Source organism: Rhinoderma darwinii, unplaced genomic scaffold (genome assembly GCF_050947455.1).
Source record: "Rhinoderma darwinii isolate aRhiDar2 unplaced genomic scaffold, aRhiDar2.hap1 Scaffold_456, whole genome shotgun sequence".
Classification (NCBI taxonomy): domain Eukaryota; kingdom Metazoa; phylum Chordata; class Amphibia; order Anura; family Rhinodermatidae; genus Rhinoderma; species Rhinoderma darwinii.
The window spans coordinates 1-18,957 of NW_027463974.1; the positions used below are offsets into that span (position 1 = coordinate 1).

The following is an 18,957-nucleotide window of genomic DNA, read 5'->3' on the forward strand; positions in this document are numbered from 1 at the left end:
TACATTTCAAGAAGAAGTAAGAATTGCAGTTGCAACAAAGCCTTGCTTGCCTACAAAGAGAGCAGCAATTTGGATTTGTTACTATGTTACCTAGAAGAATAACAAACTGTGCAAGGATGGAGGTTGTAGGAGCAAGGAGAAGTTGTCTGTAAAGTTGGTGGATGCCTATTTTCCATTTTGCAGTCCCTTGTCTCCCTCTTGTGGCCTCCTGGAGGCAACTAGCTGTGCAAAAAAAAGACAGCCTGGCGGCCGGCTGTTGCAGTGTTGCCCTCTCAGGCAACACTGAGTGACTGACTGAGCCTCACCGTCTTATATAAAGTTCAGACGGAACTTTGCACGTGTCATAGTGGAGCCCTCAGGATTCCAGAGCCAGCTTTCTGACATCATAATGGGGCCTCAGAGATAAAAGCCTGGGCCCAGGCAGTGTTGGTCAGTGCTGCTCAGCAGGCAGCACTGGACTGGACTGGATTACAGCTGATACAAGGTGTGAAGGAACAAGGGGTGGCTGTGGGCATGCACTTGCTGCCGCTGCCAGTGTTTATCTGCATGGCAGCAGGGCATTTGGGCGTTGCCAGGAAGGCGTTTTTATGTAGATTCCTCCTCTTTCAGCACTGCATTGTGGTGCAAGCAAAAGAAGCAAATCCTGTCTGGCTTCCTCTCCGGCCTTTATTCACCTCCCGTGTAGCTGTGAGTGTGTGAGCCTGCAGGGCCCCATGGAATTGCCTAGAAGTAGGCTGAATCGCTGCAAGGGCTGAACAGCAGTATCGGGCAGGCTCGGGCAACGCGCGGCCCGTTCGGGTTATCGCTTCTCGGCCTTTTGGCTAAGATCAAGTGTAGTATCTGTTCTTATCAGTTTAATATCTGATACGTCCCCTATCTGGGGACCATATATTAAATGGATTTTTAGAACAGGGAGATGGAAATAGAGCTTGCTCTGTCCACTCCACGCATTGACCTGGTATTGCAGTATTTCCAGGACCGGTGCACCCTTTCCTTATGTGTTGACTAAAAGCAGATTCCAAAAGTGTTTTTTGTCTTTGCTATTGTTTCTGTCTTTCTGAAGGGATCTCCCCTTTTAATCCCATTATTTCAACACCTGTTGGACAATGCATGAGTGATAATGAGCTCATTGATTAAATGCAATTAATGAATAGATTGCCACCTCTTGTTGTGTGTCGTCTGTGTTTCTGTGTTTCCGGCATTTCACATTGGAACACCTCATTCACCTTCCTTGTCTTCTCTCCGCCCTCCCTTTTAGGTAAGTTAAAGAGCTGCACCTGAGCCAGCCACTGATTGATTGATTGATTGATTGATTGATTGATTGATTGATGCAGCACAACAGTCAAATAGTGGAGTGGAGTAGGGGAACAGCAAACAGCCAATAAAGCAGCCCGCCCGCTCGCCTGCCCGCCACAATGGACCTACCTGTGTACACTAGATGGATGTGATGGAATGTACTGTCGTCCCTACATTTCAAGAAGAAGTAAGAATTGCAGTTGCAACAAAGCCTTGCTTGCCTACAAAGAGAGCAGCAATTTGGATTTGTTACTATGTTACCTAGAAGAATAACAAACTGTGCAAGGATGGAGGTTGTAGGAGCAAGGAGAAGTTGTCTGTAAAGTTGGTGGATGCCTATTTTCCATTTTGCAGTCCCTTGTCTCCCTCTTGTGGCCTCCTGGAGGCAACTAGCTGTGCAAAAAAAAGACAGCCTGGCGGCCGGCTGTTGCAGTGTTGCCCTCTCAGGCAACACTGAGTGACTGACTGAGCCTCACCGTCTTATATAAAGTTCAGACGGAACTTTGCACGTGTCATAGTGGAGCCCTCAGGATTCCAGAGCCAGCTTTCTGACATCATAATGGGGCCTCAGAGATAAAAGCCTGGGCCCAGGCAGTGTTGGTCAGTGCTGCTCAGCAGGCAGCACTGGACTGGACTGGATTACAGCTGATACAAGGTGTGAAGGAACAAGGGGTGGCTGTGGGCATGCACTTGCTGCCGCTGCCAGTGTTTATCTGCATGGCAGCAGGGCATTTGGGCGTTGCCAGGAAGGCGTTTTTATGTAGATTCCTCCTCTTTCAGCACTGCATTGTGGTGCAAGCAAAAGAAGCAAATCCTGTCTGGCTTCCTCTCCGGCCTTTATTCACCTCCCGTGTAGCTGTGAGTGTGTGAGCCTGCAGGGCCCCATGGAATTGCCTAGAAGTAGGCTGAATCGCTGCAAGGGCTGAACAGCAGTATCGGGCAGGCTCGGGCAACGCGCGGCCCGTTCGGGTTATCGCTTCTCGGCCTTTTGGCTAAGATCAAGTGTAGTATCTGTTCTTATCAGTTTAATATCTGATACGTCCCCTATCTGGGGACCATATATTAAATGGATTTTTAGAACAGGGAGATGGAAATAGAGCTTGCTCTGTCCACTCCACGCATTGACCTGGTATTGCAGTATTTCCAGGACCGGTGCACCCTTTCCTTATGTGTTGACTAAAAGCAGATTCCAAAAGTGTTTTTTGTCTTTGCTATTGTTTCTGTCTTCATGAAGGGATCTCCCCTTTTAATCCCATTATTTCAACACCTGTTGGACAATGCATGAGTGATAATGAGCTCATTGATTAAATGCAATTAATGAATAGATTGCCACCTCTTGTTGTGTGTCGTCTGTGTTTCTGTGTTTCCGGCATTTCACATTGGAACACCTCATTCACCTTCCTTGTCTTCTCTCCGCCCTCCCTTTTAGGTAAGTTAAAGAGCTGCACCTGAGCCAGCCACTGATTGATTGATTGATTGATTGATTGATTGATTGATTGATTGATTGATTGATTGATTGATGCAGCACAACAGTCAAATAGTGGAGTGGAGTAGGGGAACAGCAAACAGCCAATAAAGCAGCCCGCCCGCTCGCCTGCCCGCCACAATGGACCTACCTGTGTACACTAGATGGATGTGATGGAATGTACTGTCGTCCCTACATTTCAAGAAGAAGTAAGAATTGCAGTTGCAACAAAGCCTTGCTTGCCTACAAAGAGAGGAGCTATTTGGATTTGTTACTATGTTACCTAGAAGAATAACAAACTGTGCAAGGATGGAGGTTGTAGGAGCAAGGAGAAGTTGTCTGTAAAGTTGGTGGATGCCTATTTTCCATTTTGCAGTCCCTTGTCTCCCTCTTGTGGCCTCCTGGAGGCAACTAGCTGTGCAAAAAAAAGACAGCCTGGCGGCCGGCTGTTGCAGTGTTGCCCTCTCAGGCAACACTGAGTGACTGACTGAGCCTCACCGTCTTATATAAAGTTCAGACGGAACTTTGCACGTGTCATAGTGGAGCCCTCAGGATTCCAGAGCCAGCTTTCTGACATCATAATGGGGCCTCAGAGATAAAAGCCTGGGCCCAGGCAGTGTTGGTCAGTGCTGCTCAGCAGGCAGCACTGGACTGGACTGGATTACAGCTGATACAAGGTGTGAAGGAACAAGGGGTGGCTGTGGGCATGCACTTGCTGCCGCTGCCAGTGTTTATCTGCATGGCAGCAGGGCATTTGGGCGTTGCCAGGAAGGCGTTTTTATGTAGATTCCTCCTCTTTCAGCACTGCATTGTGGTGCAAGCAAAAGAAGCAAATCCTGTCTGGCTTCCTCTCCGGCCTTTATTCACCTCCCGTGTAGCTGTGAGTGTGTGAGCCTGCAGGGCCCCATGGAATTGCCTAGAAGTAGGCTGAATCGCTGCAAGGGCTGAACAGCAGTATCGGGCAGGCTCGGGCAACGCGCGGCCCGTTCGGGTTATCGCTTCTCGGCCTTTTGGCTAAGATCAAGTGTAGTATCTGTTCTTATCAGTTTAATATCTGATACGTCCCCTATCTGGGGACCATATATTAAATGGATTTTTAGAACAGGGAGATGGAAATAGAGCTTGCTCTGTCCACTCCACGCATTGACCTGGTATTGCAGTATTTCCAGGACCGGTGCACCCTTTCCTTATGTGTTGACTAAAAACAGATTCCAAAAGTGTTTTTTGTCTTTGCTATTGTTTCTGTCTTTCTGAAGGGATCTCCCCTTTTAATCCCATTATTTCAACACCTGTTGGACAATGCATGAGTGATAATGAGCTCATTGATTAAATGCAATTAATGAATAGATTGCCACCTCTTGTTGTGTGTCGTCTGTGTTTCTGTGTTTCCGGCATTTCACATTGGAACACCTCATTCACCTTCCTTGTCTTCTCTCCGCCCTCCCTTTTAGGTAAGTTAAAGAGCTGCACCTGAGCCAGCCACTGATTGATTGATTGATTGATTGATTGATTGATTGATGCAGCACAACAGTCAAATAGTGGAGTGGAGTAGGGGAACAGCAAACAGCCAATAAAGCAGCCCGCCCGCTCGCCTGCCCGCCACAATGGACCTACCTGTGTACACTAGATGGATGTGATGGAATGTACTGTCGTCCCTACATTTCAAGAAGAAGTAAGAATTGCAGTTGCAACAAAGCCTTGCTTGCCTACAAAGAGAGCAGCAATTTGGATTTGTTACTATGTTACCTAGAAGAATAACAAACTGTGCAAGGATGGAGGTTGTAGGAGCAAGGAGAAGTTGTCTGTAAAGTTGGTGGATGCCTATTTTCCATTTTGCAGTCCATTGTCTCCCTCTTGTGGCCTCCTGGAGGCAACTAGCTGTGCAAAAAAAAGACAGCCTGGCGGCCGGCTGTTGCAGTGTTGCCCTCTCAGGCAACACTGAGTGACTGACTGAGCCTCACCGTCTTATATAAAGTTCAGACGGAACTTTGCACGTGTCATAGTGGAGCCCTCAGGATTCCAGAGCCAGCTTTCTGACATCATAATGGGGCCTCAGAGATAAAAGCCTGGGCCCAGGCAGTGTTGGTCAGTGCTGCTCAGCAGGCAGCACTGGACTGGACTGGATTACAGCTGATACAAGGTGTGAAGGAACAAGGGGTGGCTGTGGGCATGCACTTGCTGCCGCTGCCAGTGTTTATCTGCATGGCAGCAGGGCATTTGGGCGTTGCCAGGAAGGCGTTTTTATGTAGATTCCTCCTCTTTCAGCACTGCATTGTGGTGCAAGCAAAAGAAGCAAATCCTGTCTGGCTTCCTCTCCGGCCTTTATTCACCTCCCGTGTAGCTGTGAGTGTGTGAGCCTGCAGGGCCCCATGGAATTGCCTAGAAGTAGGCTGAATCGCTGCAAGGGCTGAACAGCAGTATCGGGCAGGCTCGGGCAACGCGCGGCCCGTTCGGGTTATCGCTTCTCGGCCTTTTGGCTAAGATCAAGTGTAGTATCTGTTCTTATCAGTTTAATATCTGATACGTCCCCTATCTGGGGACCATATATTAAATGGATTTTTAGAACAGGGAGATGGAAATAGAGCTTGCTCTGTCCACTCCACGCATTGACCTGGTATTGCAGTATTTCCAGGACCGGTGCACCCTTTCCTTATGTGTTGACTAAAAACAGATTCCAAAAGTGTTTTTTGTCTTTGCTATTGTTTCTGTCTTTCTGAAGGGATCTCCCCTTTTAATCCCATTATTTCAACACCTGTTGGACAATGCATGAGTGATAATGAGCTCATTGATTAAATGCAATTAATGAATAGATTGCCACCTCTTGTTGTGTGTCGTCTGTGTTTCTGTGTTTCCGGCATTTCACATTGGAACACCTCATTCACCTTCCTTGTCTTCTCTCCGCCCTCCCTTTTAGGTAAGTTAAAGAGCTGCACCTGAGCCAGCCACTGATTGATTGATTGATTGATTGATTGATTGATTGATTGATTGATGCAGCACAACAGTCAAATAGTGGAGTGGAGTAGGGGAACAGCAAACAGCCAATAAAGCAGCCCGCCCGCTCGCCTGCCCGCCACAATGGACCTACCTGTGTACACTAGATGGATGTGATGGAATGTACTGTCGTCCCTACATTTCAAGAAGAAGTAAGAATTGCAGTTGCAACAAAGCCTTGCTTGCCTACAAAGAGAGCAGCAATTTGGATTTGTTACTATGTTACCTAGAAGAATAACAAACTGTGCAAGGATGGAGGTTGTAGGAGCAAGGAGAAGTTGTCTGTAAAGTTGGTGGATGCCTATTTTCCATTTTGCAGTCCCTTGTCTCCCTCTTGTGGCCTCCTGGAGGCAACTAGCTGTGCAAAAAAAAGACAGCCTGGCGGCCGGCTGTTGCAGTGTTGCCCTCTCAGGCAACACTGAGTGACTGACTGAGCCTCACCGTCTTATATAAAGTTCAGACGGAACTTTGCACGTGTCATAGTGGAGCCCTCAGGATTCCAGAGCCAGCTTTCTGACATCATAATGGGGCCTCAGAGATAAAAGCCTGGGCCCAGGCAGTGTTGGTCAGTGCTGCTCAGCAGGCAGCACTGGACTGGACTGGATTACAGCTGATACAAGGTGTGAAGGAACAAGGGGTGGCTGTGGGCATGCACTTGCTGCCGCTGCCAGTGTTTATCTGCATGGCAGCAGGGCATTTGGGCGTTGCCAGGAAGGCGTTTTTATGTAGATTCCTCCTCTTTCAGCACTGCATTGTGGTGCAAGCAAAAGAAGCAAATCCTGTCTGGCTTCCTCTCCGGCCTTTATTCACCTCCCGTGTAGCTGTGAGTGTGTGAGCCTGCAGGGCCCCATGGAATTGCCTAGAAGTAGGCTGAATCGCTGCAAGGGCTGAACAGCAGTATCGGGCAGGCTCGGGCAACGCGCGGCCCGTTCGGGTTATCGCTTCTCGGCCTTTTGGCTAAGATCAAGTGTAGTATCTGTTCTTATCAGTTTAATATCTGATACGTCCCCTATCTGGGGACCATATATTAAATGGATTTTTAGAACAGGGAGATGGAAATAGAGCTTGCTCTGTCCACTCCACGCATTGACCTGGTATTGCAGTATTTCCAGGACCGGTGCACCCTTTCCTTATGTGTTGACTAAAAGCAGATTCCAAAAGTGTTTTTTGTCTTTGCTATTGTTTCTGTCTTTCTGAAGGGATCTCCCCTTTTAATCCCATTATTTCAACACCTGTTGGACAATGCATGAGTGATAATGAGCTCATTGATTAAATGCAATTAATGAATAGATTGCCACCTCTTGTTGTGTGTCGTCTGTGTTTCTGTGTTTCCGGCATTTCACATTGGAACACCTCATTCACCTTCCTTGTCTTCTCTCCGCCCTCCCTTTTAGGTAAGTTAAAGAGCTGCACCTGAGCCAGCCACTGATTGATTGATTGATTGATTGATTGATTGATTGATTGATTGATTGATTGATTGATGCAGCACAACAGTCAAATAGTGGAGTGGAGTAGGGGAACAGCAAACAGCCAATAAAGCAGCCCGCCCGCTCGCCTGCCCGCCACAATGGACCTACCTGTGTACACTAGATGGATGTGATGGAATGTACTGTCGTCCCTACATTTCAAGAAGAAGTAAGAATTGCAGTTGCAACAAAGCCTTGCTTGCCTACAAAGAGAGCAGCAATTTGGATTTGTTACTATGTTACCTAGAAGAATAACAAACTGTGCAAGGATGGAGGTTGTAGGAGCAAGGAGAAGTTGTCTGTAAAGTTGGTGGATGCCTATTTTCCATTTTGCAGTCCCTTGTCTCCCTCTTGTGGCCTCCTGGAGGCAACTAGCTGTGCAAAAAAAAGACAGCCTGGCGGCCGGCTGTTGCAGTGTTGCCCTCTCAGGCAACACTGAGTGACTGACTGAGCCTCACCGTCTTATATAAAGTTCAGACGGAACTTTGCACGTGTCATAGTGGAGCCCTCAGGATTCCAGAGCCAGCTTTCTGACATCATAATGGGGCCTCAGAGATAAAAGCCTGGGCCCAGGCAGTGTTGGTCAGTGCTGCTCAGCAGGCAGCACTGGACTGGACTGGATTACAGCTGATACAAGGTGTGAAGGAACAAGGGGTGGCTGTGGGCATGCACTTGCTGCCGCTGCCAGTGTTTATCTGCATGGCAGCAGGGCATTTGGGCGTTGCCAGGAAGGCGTTTTTATGTAGATTCCTCCTCTTTCAGCACTGCATTGTGGTGCAAGCAAAAGAAGCAAATCCTGTCTGGCTTCCTCTCCGGCCTTTATTCACCTCCCGTGTAGCTGTGAGTGTGTGAGCCTGCAGGGCCCCATGGAATTGCCTAGAAGTAGGCTGAATCGCTGCAAGGGCTGAACAGCAGTATCGGGCAGGCTCGGGCAACGCGCGGCCCGTTCGGGTTATCGCTTCTCGGCCTTTTGGCTAAGATCAAGTGTAGTATCTGTTCTTATCAGTTTAATATCTGATACGTCCCCTATCTGGGGACCATATATTAAATGGATTTTTAGAACAGGGAGATGGAAATAGAGCTTGCTCTGTCCACTCCACGCATTGACCTGGTATTGCAGTATTTCCAGGACCGGTGCACCCTTTCCTTATGTGTTGACTAAAAGCAGATTCCAAAAGTGTTTTTTGTCTTTGCTATTGTTTCTGTCTTTCTGAAGGGATCTCCCCTTTTAATCCCATTATTTCAACACCTGTTGGACAATGCATGAGTGATAATGAGCTCATTGATTAAATGCAATTAATGAATAGATTGCCACCTCTTGTTGTGTGTCGTCTGTGTTTCTGTGTTTCCGGCATTTCACATTGGAACACCTCATTCACCTTCCTTGTCTTCTCTCCGCCCTCCCTTTTAGGTAAGTTAAAGAGCTGCACCTGAGCCAGCCACTGATTGATTGATTGATTGATTGATTGATGCAGCACAACAGTCAAATAGTGGAGTGGAGTAGGGGAACAGCAAACAGCCAATAAAGCAGCCCGCCCGCTCGCCTGCCCGCCACAATGGACCTACCTGTGTACACTAGATGGATGTGATGGAATGTACTGTCGTCCCTACATTTCAAGAAGAAGTAAGAATTGCAGTTGCAACAAAGCCTTGCTTGCCTACAAAGAGAGCAGCAATTTGGATTTGTTACTATGTTACCTAGAAGAATAACAAACTGTGCAAGGATGGAGGTTGTAGGAGCAAGGAGAAGTTGTCTGTAAAGTTGGTGGATGCCTATTTTCCATTTTGCAGTCCCTTGTCTCCCTCTTGTGGCCTCCTGGAGGCAACTAGCTGTGCAAAAAAAAGACAGCCTGGCGGCCGGCTGTTGCAGTGTTGCCCTCTCAGGCAACACTGAGTGACTGACTGAGCCTCACCGTCTTATATAAAGTTCAGACGGAACTTTGCACGTGTCATAGTGGAGCCCTCAGGATTCCAGAGCCAGCTTTCTGACATCATAATGGGGCCTCAGAGATAAAAGCCTGGGCCCAGGCAGTGTTGGTCAGTGCTGCTCAGCAGGCAGCACTGGACTGGACTGGATTACAGCTGATACAAGGTGTGAAGGAACAAGGGGTGGCTGTGGGCATGCACTTGCTGCCGCTGCCAGTGTTTATCTGCATGGCAGCAGGGCATTTGGGCGTTGCCAGGAAGGCGTTTTTATGTAGATTCCTCCTCTTTCAGCACTGCATTGTGGTGCAAGCAAAAGAAGCAAATCCTGTCTGGCTTCCTCTCCGGCCTTTATTCACCTCCCGTGTAGCTGTGAGTGTGTGAGCCTGCAGGGCCCCATGGAATTGCCTAGAAGTAGGCTGAATCGCTGCAAGGGCTGAACAGCAGTATCGGGCAGGCTCGGGCAACGCGCGGCCCGTTCGGGTTATCGCTTCTCGGCCTTTTGGCTAAGATCAAGTGTAGTATCTGTTCTTATCAGTTTAATATCTGATACGTCCCCTATCTGGGGACCATATAATAAATGGATTTTTAGAACAGGGAGATGGAAATAGAGCTTGCTCTGTCCACTCCACGCATTGACCTGGTATTGCAGTATTTCCAGGACCGGTGCACCCTTTCCTTATGTGTTGACTAAAAGCAGATTCCAAAAGTGTTTTTTGTCTTTGCTATTGTTTCTGTCTTTCTGAAGGGATCTCCCCTTTTAATCCCATTATTTCAACACCTGTTGGACAATGCATGAGTGATAATGAGCTCATTGATTAAATGCAATTAATGAATAGATTGCCACCTCTTGTTGTGTGTCGTCTGTGTTTCTGTGTTTCCGGCATTTCACATTGGAACACCTCATTCACCTTCCTTGTTTTCTCTCCGCCCTCCCTTTTAGGTAAGTTAAAGAGCTGCACCTGAGCCAGCCACTGATTGATTGATTGATTGATTGATTGATTGATTGATTGATTGATTGATTGATTGATTGATGCAGCACAACAGTCAAATAGTGGAGTGGAGTAGGGGAACAGCAAACAGCCAATAAAGCAGCCCGCCCGCTCGCCTGCCCGCCACAATGGACCTACCTGTGTACACTAGATGGATGTGATGGAATGTACTGTCGTCCCTACATTTCAAGAAGAAGTAAGAATTGCAGTTGCAACAAAGCCTTGCTTGCCTACAAAGAGAGCAGCAATTTGGATTTGTTACTATGTTACCTAGAAGAATAACAAACTGTGCAAGGATGGAGGTTGTAGGAGCAAGGAGAAGTTGTCTGTAAAGTTGGTGGATGCCTATTTTCCATTTTGCAGTCCCTTGTCTCCCTCTTGTGGCCTCCTGGAGGCAACTAGCTGTGAAAAAAAAAGACAGCCTGGCGGCCGGCTGTTGCAGTGTTGCCCTCTCAGGCAACACTGAGTGACTGACTGAGCCTCACCGTCTTATATAAAGTTCAGACGGAACTTTGCACGTGTCATAGTGGAGCCCTCAGGATTCCAGAGCCAGCTTTCTGACATCATAATGGGGCCTCAGAGATAAAAGCCTGGGCCCAGGCAGTGTTGGTCAGTGCTGCTCAGCAGGCAGCACTGGACTGGACTGGATTACAGCTGATACAAGGTGTGAAGGAACAAGGGGTGGCTGTGGGCATGCACTTGCTGCCGCTGCCAGTGTTTATCTGCATGGCAGCAGGGCATTTGGGCGTTGCCAGGAAGGCGTTTTTATGTAGATTCCTCCTCTTTCAGCACTGCATTGTGGTGCAAGCAAAAGAAGCAAATCCTGTCTGGCTTCCTCTCCGGCCTTTATTCACCTCCCGTGTAGCTGTGAGTGTGTGAGCCTGCAGGGCCCCATGGAATTGCCTAGAAGTAGGCTGAATCGCTGCAAGGGCTGAACAGCAGTATCGGGCAGGCTCGGGCAACGCGCGGCCCGTTCGGGTTATCGCTTCTCGGCCTTTTGGCTAAGATCAAGTGTAGTATCTGTTCTTATCAGTTTAATATCTGATACGTCCCCTATCTGGGGACCATATATTAAATGGATTTTTAGAACAGGGAGATGGAAATAGAGCTTGCTCTGTCCACTCCACGCATTGACCTGGTATTGCAGTATTTCCAGGACCGGTGCACCCTTTCCTTATGTGTTGACTAAAAGCAGATTCCAAAAGTGTTTTTTGTCTTTGCTATTGTTTCTGTCTTTCTGAAGGGATCTCCCCTTTTAATCCCATTATTTCAACACCTGTTGGACAATGCATGAGTGATAATGAGCTCATTGATTAAATGCAATTAATGAATAGATTGCCACCTCTTGTTGTGTGTCGTCTGTGTTTCTGTGTTTCCGGCATTTCACATTGGAACACCTCATTCACCTTCCTTGTCTTCTCTCCGCCCTCCCTTTTAGGTAAGTTAAAGAGCTGCACCTGAGCCAGCCACTGATTGATTGATTGATTGATTGATTGATTGATTGATTGATGCAGCACAACAGTCAAATAGTGGAGTGGAGTAGGGGAACAGCAAACAGCCAATAAAGCAGCCCGCCCGCTCGCCTGCCCGCCACAATGGACCTACCTGTGTACACTAGATGGATGTGATGGAATGTACTGTCGTCCCTACATTTCAAGAAGAAGTAAGAATTGCAGTTGCAACAAAGCCTTGCTTGCCTACAAAGAGAGCAGCAATTTGGATTTGTTACTATGTTACCTAGAAGAATAACAAACTGTGCAAGGATGGAGGTTGTAGGAGCAAGGAGAAGTTGTCTGTAAAGTTGGTGGATGCCTATTTTTCATTTTGCAGTCCCTTGTCTCCCTCTTGTGGCCTCCTGGAGGCAACTAGCTGTGCAAAAAAAAGACAGCCTGGCGGCCGGCTGTTGCAGTGTTGCCCTCTCAGGCAACACTGAGTGACTGACTGAGCCTCACCGTCTTATATAAAGTTCAGACGGAACTTTGCACGTGTCATAGTGGAGCCCTCAGGATTCCAGAGCCAGCTTTCTGACATCATAATGGGGCCTCAGAGATAAAAGCCTGGGCCCAGGCAGTGTTGGTCAGTGCTGCTCAGCAGGCAGCACTGGACTGGACTGGATTACAGCTCATACAAGGTGTGAAGGAACAAGGGGTGGCTGTGGGCATGCACTTGCTGCCGCTGCCAGTGTTTATCTGCATGGCAGCAGGGCATTTGGGCGTTGCCAGGAAGGCATTTTTATGTAGATTCCTCCTCTTTCAGCACTGCATTGTGGTGCAAGCAAAAGAAGCAAATCCTGTCTGGCTTCCTCTCCGGCCTTTATTCACCTCCCGTGTAGCTGTGAGTGTGTGAGCCTGCAGGGCCCCATGGAATTGCCTAGAAGTAGGCTGAATCGCTGCAAGGGCTGAACAGCAGTATCGGGCAGGCTCGGGCAACGCGCGGCCCGTTCGGGTTATCGCTTCTCGGCCTTTTGGCTAAGATCAAGTGTAGTATCTGTTCTTATCAGTTTAATATCTGATACGTCCCCTATCTGGGGACCATATATTAAATGGATTTTTAGAACAGGGAGATGGAAATAGAGCTTGCTCTGTCCACTCCACGCATTGACCTGGTATTGCAGTATTTCCAGGACCGGTGCACCCTTTCCTTATGTGTTGACTAAAAGCAGATTCCAAAAGTGTTTTTTGTCTTTGCTATTGTTTCTGTCTTTCTGAAGGGATCTCCCCTTTTAATCCCATTATTTCAACACCTGTTGGACAATGCATGAGTGATAATGAGCTCATTGATTAAATGCAATTAATGAATAGATTGCCACCTCTTGTTGTGTGTCGTCTGTGTTTCTGTGTTTCCGGCATTTCACATTGGAACACCTCATTCACCTTCCTTGTCTTCTCTCCGCCCTCCCTTTTAGGTAAGTTAAAGAGCTGCACCTGAGCCAGCCACTGATTGATTGATTGATTGATTGATTGATTGATTGATTGATTGATTGATTGATTGATTGATTGATTGATTGATTGATGCAGCACAACAGTCAAATAGTGGAGTGGAGTAGGGGAACAGCAAACAGCCAATAAAGCAGCCCGCCCGCTCGCCTGCCCGCCACAATGGACCTACCTGTGTACACTAGATGGATGTGATGGAATGTACTGTCGTCCCTACATTTCAAGAAGAAGTAAGAATTGCAGTTGCAACAAAGCCTTGCTTGCCTACAAAGAGAGCAGCAATTTGGATTTGTTACTATGTTACCTAGAAGAATAACAAACTGTGCAAGGATGGAGGTTGTAGGAGCAAGGAGAAGTTGTCTGTAAAGTTGGTGGATGCCTATTTTCCATTTTGCAGTCCCTTGTCTCCCTCTTGTGGCCTCCTGGAGGCAACTAGCTGTGCAAAAAAAAGACAGCCTGGCGGCCGGCTGTTGCAGCGTTGCCCTCTCAGGCAACACTGAGTGACTGACTGAGCCTCACCGTCTTATATAAAGTTCAGACGGAACTTTGCACGTGTCATAGTGGAGCCCTCAGGATTCCAGAGCCAGCTTTCTGACATCATAATGGGGCCTCAGAGATAAAAGCCTGGGCCCAGGCAGTGTTGGTCAGTGCTGCTCAGCAGGCAGCACTGGACTGGACTGGATTACAGCTGATACAAGGTGTGAAGGAACAAGGGGTGGCTGTGGGCATGCACTTGCTGCCGCTGCCAGTGTTTATCTGCATGGCAGCAGGGCATTTGGGCGTTGCCAGGAAGGCGTTTTTATGTAGATTCCTCCTCTTTCAGCACTGCATTGTGGTGCAAGCAAAAGAAGCAAATCCTGTCTGGCTTCCTCTCCGGCCTTTATTCACCTCCCGTGTAGCTGTGAGTGTGTGAGCCTGCAGGGCCCCATGGAATTGCCTAGAAGTAGGCTGAATCGCTGCAAGGGCTGAACAGCAGTATCGGGCAGGCTCGGGCAACGCGCGGCCCGTTCGGGTTATCGCTTCTCGGCCTTTTGGCTAAGATCAAGTGTAGTATCTGTTCTTATCAGTTTAATATCTGATACGTCCCCTATCTGGGGACCATATATTAAATGGATTTTTAGAACAGGGAGATGGAAATAGAGCTTGCTCTGTCCACTCCACGCATTGACCTGGTATTGCAGTATTTCCAGGACCGGTGCACCCTTTCCTTATGTGTTGACTAAAAGCAGATTCCAAAAGTGTTTTTTGTCTTTGCTATTGTTTCTGTCTTTCTGAAGGGATCTCCCCTTTTAATCCCATTATTTCAACACCTGTTGGACAATGCATGAGTGATAATGAGCTCATTGATTAAATGCAATTAATGAATAGATTGCCACCTCTTGTTGTGTGTCGTCTGTGTTTCTGTGTTTCCGGCATTTCACATTGGAACACCTCATTCACCTTCCTTGTCTTCTCTCCGCCCTCCCTTTTAGGTAAGTTAAAGAGCTGCACCTGAGCCAGCCACTGATTGATTGATTGATTGATTGATTGATTGATTGATTGATGCAGCACAACAGTCAAATAGTGGAGTGGAGTAGGGGAACAGCAAACAGCCAATAAAGCAGCCCGCCCGCTCGCCTGCCCGCCACAATGGACCTACCTGTGTACACTAGATGGATGTGATGGAATGTACTGTCGTCCCTACATTTCAAGAAGAAGTAAGAATTGCAGTTGCAACAAAGCCTTGCTTGCCTACAAAGAGAGCAGCAATTTGGATTTGTTACTATGTTACCTAGAAGAATAACAAACTGTGCAAGGATGGAGGTTGTAGGAGCAAGGAGAAGTTGTCTGTAAAGTTGGTGGATGCCTATTTTCCATTTTGCAGTCCCTTGTCTCCCTCTTGTGGCCTCCTGGAGGCAACTAGCTGTGCAAAAAAAAGACAGCCTGGCGGCCGGCTGTTGCAGTGTTGCCCTCTCAGGCAACACTGAGTGACTGACTGAGCCTCACCGTCTTATATAAAGTTCAGACGGAACTTTGCACGTGTCATAGTGGAGCCCTCAGGATTCCAGAGCCAGCTTTCTGACATCATAATGGGGCCTCAGAGATAAAAGCCTGGGCCCAGGCAGTGTTGGTCAGTGCTGCTCAGCAGGCAGCACTGGACTGGACTGGATTACAGCTGATACAAGGTGTGAAGGAACAAGGGGTGGCTGTGGGCATGCACTTGCTGCCGCTGCCAGTGTTTATCTGCATGGCAGCAGGGCATTTGGGCGTTGCCAGGAAGGCGTTTTTATGTAGATTCCTCCTCTTTCAGCACTGCATTGTGGTGCAAGCAAAAGAAGCAAATCCTGTCTGGCTTCCTCTCCGGCCTTTATTCACCTCCCGTGTAGCTGTGAGTGTGTGAGCCTGCAGGGCCCCATGGAATTGCCTAGAAGTAGGCTGAATCGCTGCAAGGGCTGAACAGCAGTATCGGGCAGGCTCGGGCAACGCGCGGCCCGTTCGGGTTATCGCTTCTCGGCCTTTTGGCTAAGATCAAGTGTAGTATCTGTTCTTATCAGTTTAATATCTGATACGTCCCCTATCTGGGGACCATATATTAAATGGATTTTTAGAACAGGGAGATGGAAATAGAGCTTGCTCTGTCCACTCCACGCATTGACCTGGTATTGCAGTATTTCCAGGACCGGTGCACCCTTTCCTTATGTGTTGACTAAAAGCAGATTCCAAAAGTGTTTTTTGTCTTTGCTATTGTTTCTGTCTTTCTGAAGGGATCTCCCCTTTTAATCCCATTATTTCAACACCTGTTGGACAATGCATGAGTGATAATGAGCTCATTGATTAAATGCAATTAATGAATAGATTGCCACCTCTTGTTGTGTGTCGTCTGTGTTTCTGTGTTTCCGGCATTTCACATTGGAACACCTCATTCACCTTCCTTGTCTTCTCTCCGCCCTCCCTTTTAGGTAAGTTAAAGAGCTGCACCTGAGCCAGCCACTGATTGATTGATTGATTGATTGATTGATTGATTGATTGATTGATTGATTGATGCAGCACAACAGTCAAATAGTGGAGTGGAGTAGGGGAACAGCAAACAGCCAATAAAGCAGCCCGCCCGCTCGCCTGCCCGCCACAATGGACCTACCTGTGTACACTAGATGGATGTGATGGAATGTACTGTCGTCCCTACATTTCAAGAAGAAGTAAGAATTGCAGTTGCAACAAAGCCTTGCTTGCCTACAAAGAGAGCAGCAATTTGGATTTGTTACTATGTTACCTAGAAGAATAACAAACTGTGCAAGGATGGAGGTTGTAGGAGCAAGGAGAAGTTGTCTGTAAAGTTGGTGGATGCCTATTTTCCATTTTGCAGTCCCTTGTCTCCCTCTTGTGGCCTCCTGGAGGCAACTAGCTGTGCAAAAAAAAGACAGCCTGGCGGCCGGCTGTTGCAGTGTTGCCCTCTCAGGCAACACTGAGTGACTGACTGAGCCTCACCGTCTTATATAAAGTTCAGACGGAACTTTGCACGTGTCATAGTGGAGCCCTCAGGATTCCAGAGCCAGCTTTCTGACATCATAATGGGGCCTCAGAGATAAAAGCCTGGGCCCAGGCAGTGTTGGTCAGTGCTGCTCAGCAGGCAGCACTGGACTGGACTGGATTACAGCTGATACAAGGTGTGAAGGAACAAGGGGTGGCTGTGGGCATGCACTTGCTGCCGCTGCCAGTGTTTATCTGCATGGCAGCAGGGCATTTGGGCGTTGCCAGGAAGGCGTTTTTATGTAGATTCCTCCTCTTTCAGCACTGCATTGTGGTGCAAGCAAAAGAAGCAAATCCTGTCTGGCTTCCTCTCCGGCCTTTATTCACCTCCCGTGTAGCTGTGAGTGTGTGAGCCTGCAGGGCCCCATGGAATTGCCTAGAAGTAGGCTGAATCGCTGCAAGGGCTGAACAGCAGTATCGGGCAGGCTCGGGCAACGCGCGGCCCGTTCGGGTTATCGCTTCTCGGCCTTTTGGCTAAGATCAAGTGTAGTATCTGTTCTTATCAGTTTAATATCTGATACGTCCCCTATCTGGGGACCATATATTAAATGGATTTTTAGAACAGGGAGATGGAAATAGAGCTTGCTCTGTCCACTCCACGCATTGACCTGGTATTGCAGTATTTCCAGGACCGGTGCACCCTTTCCTTATGTGTTGACTAAAAGCAGATTCCAAAAGTGTTTTTTGTCTTTGCTATTGTTTCTGTCTTTCTGAAGGGATCTCCCCTTTTAATCCCATTATTTCAACACCTGTTGGACAATGCATGAGTGATAATGAGCTCATTGATTAAATGCAATTAATGAATAGATTGCCACCTCTTGTTGTGTGTCGTCTGTGTTTCTGTGTTTCCGGCATTTCACATTGGAACACCTCATTCACCTTCCTTGTCTTCTCTCCGCCCTCCCTTTTAGGTAAGTTAAAGAGCTGCACCTGAGCCAGCCACTGATTGATTGATTGATTGATTGATTGATTGATTGATTGATTGATTGATTGATTGATTGATGCAGCACAACAGTCAAATAGTGGAGTGGAGTAGGGGAACAGCAAACAGCCAATAAAGCAGCCCGCCCGCTCGCCTGCCCGCCACAATGGACCTACCTGTGTACACTAGATGGATGTGATGGAATGTACTGTCGTCCCTACATTTCAAGAAGAAGTAAGAATTGCAGTTGCAACAAAGCCTTGCTTGCCTACAAAGAGAGCAGCAATTTGGATTTGTTACTATGTTACCTAGAAGAATAACAAACTGTGCAAGGATGGAGGTTGTAGGAGCAAGGAGAAGTTGTCTGTAAAGTTGGTGGATGCCTATTTTCCATTTTGCAGTCCCTTGTCTCCCTCTTGTGGCCTCCTGGAGGCAACTAGCTGTGCAAAAAAAGACAGCCTGGCGGCCGGCTGTTGCAGTGTTGCCCTCTCAGGCAACACTGAGTGACTGACTGAGCCTCACCGTCTTATATAAAGTTCAGACGGAACTTTGCACGTGTCATAGTGGAGCCCTCAGGATTCCAGAGCCAGCTTTCTGACATCATAATGGGGCCTCAGAGATAAAAGCCTGGGCCCAGGCAGTGTTGGTCAGTGCTGCTCAGCAGGCAGCACTGGACTGGACTGGATTACAGCTGATACAAGGTGTGAAGGAACAAGGGGTGGCTGTGGGCATGCACTTGCTGCCGCTGCCAGTGTTTATCTGCATGGCAGCAGGGCATTTGGGCGTTGCCAGGAAGGCGTTTTTATGTAGATTCCTCCTCTTTCAGCACTGCATTGTGGTGCAAGCAAAAGAAGCAAATCCTGTCTGGCTTCCTCTCCGGCCTTTATTCACCTCCCGTGTAGCTGTGAGTGTGTGAGCCTGCAGGGCCCCATGGAATTGCCTAGAAGTAGGCTGAATCGCTGCAAGGGCTGAACAGCAGTATCGGGCAGGCTCGGGCAACGCGCGGCCCGTTCGGGTTATCGCTTCTCGGCCTTTTGGCTAAGATCAAGTGTAGTATCTGTTCTTATCAGTTTAATATCTGATACGTCCCCTATCTGGGGACCATATATTAAATGGATTTTTAGAACAGGGAGATGGAAATAGAGCTTGCTCTGTCCACTCCACGCATTGACCTGGTATTGCAGTATTTCCAGGACCGGTGCACCCTTTCCTTATGTGTTGACTAAAAGCAGATTCCAAAAGTGTTTTTTGTCTTTGCTATTGTTTCTGTCTTTCTGAAGGGATCTCCCTTTTTAATCCCATTATTTCAACACCTGTTGGACAATGCATGAGTGATAATGAGCTCATTGATTAAATGCAATTAATGAATAGATTGCCACCTCTTGTTGTGTGTCGTCTGTGTTTCTGTGTTTCCGGCATTTCACATTGGAACACCTCATTCACCTTCCTTGTCTTCTCT

The 18,957-nt window shown here is 47.8% G+C and overlaps 13 non-coding genes across 13 annotated transcripts; all 13 read left to right on the forward strand.

Moving 5' to 3' along the window:
• Nucleotides 1–801: 801 nt before the first annotated feature.
• Nucleotides 802–992, forward strand: LOC142717540 (U2 spliceosomal RNA). Its single transcript, XR_012871913.1, has one exon. It is a non-coding gene; the product is annotated as a U2 spliceosomal RNA (small nuclear RNA).
• Nucleotides 993–2,268: 1,276 nt separating this feature from the next.
• Nucleotides 2,269–2,459, forward strand: LOC142717568 (U2 spliceosomal RNA). Its single transcript, XR_012871939.1, has one exon. It is a non-coding gene; the product is annotated as a U2 spliceosomal RNA (small nuclear RNA).
• Nucleotides 2,460–3,755: 1,296 nt separating this feature from the next.
• Nucleotides 3,756–3,946, forward strand: LOC142717580 (U2 spliceosomal RNA). The gene has a single exon (XR_012871951.1). It is a non-coding gene; the product is annotated as a U2 spliceosomal RNA (small nuclear RNA).
• Nucleotides 3,947–5,218: 1,272 nt separating this feature from the next.
• On the forward strand, nucleotides 5,219–5,409 carry LOC142717592 (U2 spliceosomal RNA). The gene has a single exon (XR_012871962.1). It is a non-coding gene; the product is annotated as a U2 spliceosomal RNA (small nuclear RNA).
• Nucleotides 5,410–6,689: 1,280 nt separating this feature from the next.
• LOC142717424 (U2 spliceosomal RNA) lies at nucleotides 6,690–6,880 on the forward strand. The gene has a single exon (XR_012871803.1). It is a non-coding gene; the product is annotated as a U2 spliceosomal RNA (small nuclear RNA).
• A 1,292-nt stretch (nucleotides 6,881–8,172) lies between these two features.
• Nucleotides 8,173–8,363, forward strand: LOC142717436 (U2 spliceosomal RNA). The gene has a single exon (XR_012871814.1). It is a non-coding gene; the product is annotated as a U2 spliceosomal RNA (small nuclear RNA).
• A 1,264-nt stretch (nucleotides 8,364–9,627) lies between these two features.
• On the forward strand, nucleotides 9,628–9,818 carry LOC142717546 (U2 spliceosomal RNA). The gene has a single exon (XR_012871919.1). It is a non-coding gene; the product is annotated as a U2 spliceosomal RNA (small nuclear RNA).
• A 1,296-nt stretch (nucleotides 9,819–11,114) lies between these two features.
• LOC142717448 (U2 spliceosomal RNA) lies at nucleotides 11,115–11,305 on the forward strand. The gene has a single exon (XR_012871825.1). It is a non-coding gene; the product is annotated as a U2 spliceosomal RNA (small nuclear RNA).
• Nucleotides 11,306–12,581: 1,276 nt separating this feature from the next.
• LOC142717460 (U2 spliceosomal RNA) lies at nucleotides 12,582–12,772 on the forward strand. Its single transcript, XR_012871836.1, has one exon. It is a non-coding gene; the product is annotated as a U2 spliceosomal RNA (small nuclear RNA).
• A 1,312-nt stretch (nucleotides 12,773–14,084) lies between these two features.
• LOC142717472 (U2 spliceosomal RNA) lies at nucleotides 14,085–14,275 on the forward strand. The gene has a single exon (XR_012871847.1). It is a non-coding gene; the product is annotated as a U2 spliceosomal RNA (small nuclear RNA).
• Nucleotides 14,276–15,551: 1,276 nt separating this feature from the next.
• On the forward strand, nucleotides 15,552–15,742 carry LOC142717484 (U2 spliceosomal RNA). The gene has a single exon (XR_012871859.1). It is a non-coding gene; the product is annotated as a U2 spliceosomal RNA (small nuclear RNA).
• A 1,288-nt stretch (nucleotides 15,743–17,030) lies between these two features.
• LOC142717497 (U2 spliceosomal RNA) lies at nucleotides 17,031–17,221 on the forward strand. The gene has a single exon (XR_012871870.1). It is a non-coding gene; the product is annotated as a U2 spliceosomal RNA (small nuclear RNA).
• Nucleotides 17,222–18,516: 1,295 nt separating this feature from the next.
• Nucleotides 18,517–18,707, forward strand: LOC142717509 (U2 spliceosomal RNA). Its single transcript, XR_012871882.1, has one exon. It is a non-coding gene; the product is annotated as a U2 spliceosomal RNA (small nuclear RNA).
• Nucleotides 18,708–18,957: the final 250 nt, after the last annotated feature.